We start from the raw sequence: 5943 nt of genomic DNA, 5'->3' as shown, positions 1-5943 counted from the left end.
GGATTTGGTGAATGGAAATTATACAGAAGAGAAGGAAGATGCTGCCTTTTGGAAATAATTTCCCTATCTTTTTTATAATTAAATCACCCAAATAAACCTGTATTATCATGAGAGGACTGGATGAAGCATATATATTTTGAATGCAACTCTTACCTTGCAAAATTCCACATAGAGGAACTGATGTTCTGAAAGATAGGAAGATGGCAGGTCTGACAGTTTACAGGTGACAGCTTCATACTAGGGTTTGGTCTTCTGACCATTTTGAACTGGGCAATTCATTAGGACCCCTTAGAGGCTAGACTGCCTGTAAATTAGTGGAAGCCACACACACCTACCAGCCTGTGCTTGTCCCATGTCATAGACATCCATGTGTTCCTTTTGAGTAACCTGGGGAAATGAGGGTCAGGGAGAAAGGGCTGTATTGTCTTGCATGGCATTTTGGCTACAGTGAAAAGGTTGCTGAGACATGCTGCCCCCAGTGTGACAGTGCTGCACTAGCATGAGTGTGTGCATTTCTCTGCCATTCTGAGCACTGTCTTAGTTTAAAACTCAAGGTTACCTTTGCTCGGGGACATAACTTCTAACAGCTGTGCAGCACATCTGCGCTAACAGCCTGATCTAAAAAAAGGAAGACTAAAATGGTACGTAGATAGACTATAGAAAGCTAAACAGAAATGGTTGTCCAAAACCTACCTTTCTGGGTTCACCCTACTTTGCTAGGCACCTCTTCTTTTTCGTGAAAAGTTTCTTAGGTACCTGTGATTTGGCAGTCTGTGCAAACCACCCTAGTGTGAGCATCTGGGACCCCATCACCTTTGATCAGCCTGCTGCACAGAGAGCATCATACTAAGCCCAGGACACAATGAGCACTTTCAGGAGAAAGTGCTGTGTTCCTGTCTTCCCTGTGTAGGAGCCAGGTAGGTAGAGTACTAAATCACATGAGGCCTTGATTCAGTTCCCTCAGCTTCCTAAGAGGATTCAAAGCCACGTTTCCCGCCTCCGAGCAGAGGGTCTTCAGTTGTGCCAAGGTCTCTTCCCATGGAAGCTGGGCTTGCTGGAGCAAAGAGTACCCTATTCATAGGGCTGGTAGGAGCACATTTGAGAAGGAACTGTTAACCTACTGAGAAGACACTCATTTAGTCCAGGGTTTCTTGCAGTCTGGAACTTGTGCTTAGGTTTATTTTTATTTTTATGCAGTGCCTCTTTAATGTATAAGGAGCCCAGTACTCCCCTCTCACAGCTGAGTGCCCAAGCTGCGAGGTTGCAGACCTTTTCCTGGTCCCCCCTAGAGCCCCATGAATCCTGCTTTCTTTGCTTCTTAGGCTCCTGGAGACACCTAAGTCCCTCTGCAGATCTAGGTCCAGGAGTTTTCACCTGTGTAAATAAGACCGCCACCACATCTCTGTCATTCTAAGAAATAAGCAGTTCTGTGTTTATTTACTGTATTTAATTCTAGCACACTGTAAAATAACAGTGATATGTTTTTGAAAGCATTAACTGCCTGCACTGCTTTCTCTTGATCTTAATTTCCTTTTGCTTTCCATTTCCTATAAAAGATTTTGCAATGTCTTTGCCTCTGTTTCTTTCAGATGCAGTTATTTACTCCCTTCTTTCTCCCCACCCTATATCCCTTTCTCCTGGTTCTCCACACATCGCCTTCCTTCTTTTCTTTGTCCTAGTTTAGCCCCCTCCAAAGTGCATCTTGATGTTGATGTTCTGGTCTAGAGGTAATGAAGCAATGAATTGGGGTGATTGAAATGTAGGCACAGGTGGGAGGGACAGGCATACATGATTTAAAAAAAGGGGCAAGGCCGCCGAGTGTGAGGTACACCCGCAGCAATCCCTGTAGACCTTCATGATTAAACTCTAGATTAACTGAAAGAAGGGCAATATTCAAATAAGGACCCACGGTGGTGCTTGGCATCTCACGGGTTTCTGCCTGCAAATCCTGCCCAGGGGCTCCATCTTTTGTTTGAGCCTCCAGTGAGGGAGGTTTTGACAGCCTGCCCTTCTCCCCGTGGGGTCTGGGGGCTGTGTGGGAATGGGGACTCGGAAGGCAGCTGTGAAGCAGGGTCTTCTTCAGCTCCCGGGGTCTGAGCCTCTGGACTGCTTGGTTTTGGGAAGGAAAGAGAAAGAACAATGCTTCTCTGACTTCAATCATACTTTTTATTATTGTGACCTGTGAAAGAAAGAAGCACTCAACTCATTTTAATACCTGTATGCTGCTGGAAAGTTACCTTTATGACTGGGACTGTGTTATAGGGGCTGCTGTCTCTGAGGCATTTCAGCAGCTTTCAAAAAGAGCTGCAGCGTGGGGGAAAATTGGAGGGAGAGAGTTTCTGGTCCTATTCATGGTGTTGCCTGGGGAGAGCATAACCCAGTGAAGGCAGAATGCAGAGGAAAGGAAAGTGAGGAATCTGAACTGTTGTCCTCTAGTCATTTGCTGTTCTTAATAAGCAGCACAAATACTGTTATCAGCACAACAAAATTATAATTATTATTTTCTAGCAAAGACCTGATTGACTGGATCACTACTTTTAGTACTGAGGTTGTTAATATACAGGTTCTTAGGAGATCATTATTATGTACAAGATTGCTGGAGTATTTGAATGGGTTTTTTTGCTCTCCCATTATCTTTGATTCTAAATGTAATTATTCTCAGGGTGATTTTTTCTGACCCTAGCTTCAGATGGAACAAGCCTGGTGGTCTCTGACTCATACCGTACAAACAAACAAAAACAACTACTAAAAGAAATAGCAACTTAACAGCAGAAGAAATGTGTTTGTCACATTTAAGCAGTGGACAAACGAGCTAATTTGAATCGCTTAGTGCTTGTATAGTCACAACTAAACAACCCCTGTAAATTAATTGTGTGACATGTGATTCCCAATTATGTAAAGCAGTATAATAAGCTTTGAGGATGGTGACTGTCATTAGTTATATGTACAGGACTGTGGAAAATTACTTTTTCTCTTGGCCTAGAGAGGCACAAAATAGTGTCTTCCTCGAACAAGCAGAGGGTAGCTCTGTTTTCTTCTGTTTGCAAATTGGGTTTTGCGTATGATTTGAAAGGTGGAGCTGAATGTGAACTGCTTACATTTTCTTTAATTTGGCTGTAGAAGATGGAATTCATTGGGCTCCGTCTGTTCAAATGAACTTTAAGCAACAATCAAGGAAAACATTTATGCTCCTCTCTACATATGTAATAGTAATATGTCTTGTGAAGAAGACATAATGGAACTGGAGGCTTAGGTTACCTTCGGAGAGCAATACAGGAATGTTAACTACTTATGTAGGCATTAAAGGCATTTTATAAAAGCAAGCAGGTTTTTCCTGTGAGGTATTAAAGTGCCTTATTTGATGTTTCTAGGAGTTGCCTTTCTTCTGGTTATGAAATTTAAAATGGGGAAACCTCCCTACCAGCTGTCTCAGTTCTGTTGGTCAGGAACCCCTGTATGTTTCTCCTCCAGTAATCTAACTGTTAATGCATTTAATTGGTGCTCCCAAAGCAGCTTTGAAATATTGATAGATTTTAAAAACATCTGTAAATTATAAATAATTTTTAAAGTTCACATTTCTCTTTTGAATGCCCATTACAGAGTATTAGTTTTCAAGCCATTTAATAAGTTATGAGACAAATGAGTGAGTTTAATGTGGGGTCATTGATGTGAAAAAAATGTGATGGTTGAAGTTGCAGCTTTTCCAAAACTCTGTACGTTTCTATTGAAAGTAAATGGAGAATATTATGTAATAATGTATATTTAATTTAAAGTGACTGTGAAGGTTAGTACTATCTGCTAATTCTATTGAAAACTTCAAAACCATAGTTTGTTTCAGTGACACACATGTTAGGCCATCACTGAAGTCGTGTTAATGCTTAAACACTGTCCTTTGGTCTTCTAGTTATTTAGATATATTCAGCACACAGCACAATATTGTTTTATTTCAGCAATACCTAACCTCTTCATTTACTATTTGTTCACACCTGCATATTCCCTTAAGATTCCTTATCTCATTTTCAAGGTAGCCCTGCAGACAATTAGTGGTGGTAATAATATAAAATGTGTCCAGCACTAAAACCTGAAACAGCCATTACAAGTAAACTATATGATATATAATAACCACTCCACTCAATTACCTGCACAAAAATGCAAGGGTTTAAAACGGTGGAGCTCTATCATACATCCAGTTAACTGACCTACCTACTGGCTATTTAGACCTTCCTTTATTAATTTAAATTCTATCTTGTAGCATGTTGTCTGGTAAATTAGCAGGGCTGGTTTTTTTGTGTGTATTGTCCACCCCTTTCAATATGCGTGTATGAGCACATATATGTGCACCCAGTGGTATATGAACAGGTCTTTGCCTGGTGGTGGGACAACACATAATAACTACAGAACAATTCAATGCATACAGGTGCTTTCATAATCCATATGCCTGTGCTAAGTACGTAGTAGATGTGTTTATGTGCTGCTGGCTGGTGTACATCATTTGTTATCTTTAGTATCTATTGCCGTTGTTATAAATTTTGCACCTGTTAAAGAAGCCTCACTATTTAGTACTTCAGATGGGGTCCTGGAGTTACTGTTAAGGGGACAAAGTAGTGAGAATGTATCAGCAGGACCCGGAGCCGGGGGTGTTTGTCCAGCTAGACTGCGGGGCTTTCTTTTTGGTCGGGTCCAGCAGCTTAAGCATTTTGCCAGCTCTGTGTTTCAGGGGGAGAAGGGATTTTTCTTGCAGGGATGGCTCAGACCTGGGAGATATGGGTTCTGTTTCCTTCTTTGCACAGATTACTTTTGTAACCTGAGGCAAACCACTCCAGCTTGTCTGTGCCCCAGTTACTTGAGCAGCAAAACGGGGAAAATAGAAAACTGCTGCTTACAGGATATTGCAAATATTAATTTGTTCGCATTTGTAAATTCTGTTCTATCAGAGAAACATTATGTATTATGACACAGAAAGGTTTGCTGACATTTGCTTTAGGAATGTGTCCATTTATCTAGTGGCAGCAAAAACATGTTTAAATCGTACAGAAAAATAAGGCGTGATAAAGCAAGTGCCCTGAAGCATATTCCAGCCAAAGCATGCATATGTCATAAACCTTCCTGGTGACTAAGTAACGTTTTTCCAAAGCGATACTGTTAATTCAGTCAGCAGCACTAGGCTTAAGATCAGTTTTAAGACCTCACGATTACTGGAGTTGGCACATGAGTGGCTGACTGGTAACTCCACAGAGGTGCTTTTGTGCTCCAACGCTTCCCCCTTCCTGCCTCCCCATTCATGGGATAACTCCTTCTGGTATTACTTCACTTTTCTCTTAGTGAGCACTTTCCCCCATAAATATGACTGAACAGGTGTTACTCTGCTACTAACTGAGTTTCCAGCTGTCCTCCTCCAACACAGACCAGGCAAAATCTGTTGTTTCATCCTATTAGACAGACTAGAGAACTGTCAAGCCTGAGATGGAGGTCTTCCTCGCAGGATACGGTAGTTTTGTTGCCAGAAGATGGTCAGGAAGGCCTGGCTGGCTAACAAAGACAGTCCTTCAGCTGCTGGGTGTAGTTCCAGTTCTGCATCCCCTTTGGCAGCAGCACAGAGACTGCTGCAGTGTGGCCAGCCAGCAAAATTAGGAAATAAGGACTTCTTTTATTTACTCAGGCTGCTGAATCATGGGCACTCCTGTCTGCTTGAAGAAAAGTCAGGCAGCTCTACTTTCCACTGGAAGTCTCAGGAGTGCTTGGTACTTTCATCTCAGAGTGTTCACACACTTGTTTTAATGTGCTTTATGGAAATGGTGAAACTCAGCAAGTACAGTTGGTGTAGAAAAACATCTGCACTAACTATGCACACACATTTGCATCTTTAAATAGACTTTTAGGCCTCGTAGCCGATTTCCAGCAAAGTTTTTTCATTGTGAGTGCTAGAGCTTTCTTAGAGTCAGC

The sequence above is a fragment of the Antrostomus carolinensis genome, unplaced genomic scaffold (assembly GCF_000700745.2).
Source record: "Antrostomus carolinensis isolate BGI_N321 unplaced genomic scaffold, ASM70074v2 scaffold47826, whole genome shotgun sequence".
NCBI lineage: Eukaryota > Metazoa > Chordata > Aves > Caprimulgiformes > Caprimulgidae > Antrostomus > Antrostomus carolinensis.
The sequence above is the reverse complement of the archived record's forward strand: the minus strand, read 5'-3'. Positions refer to the sequence as shown.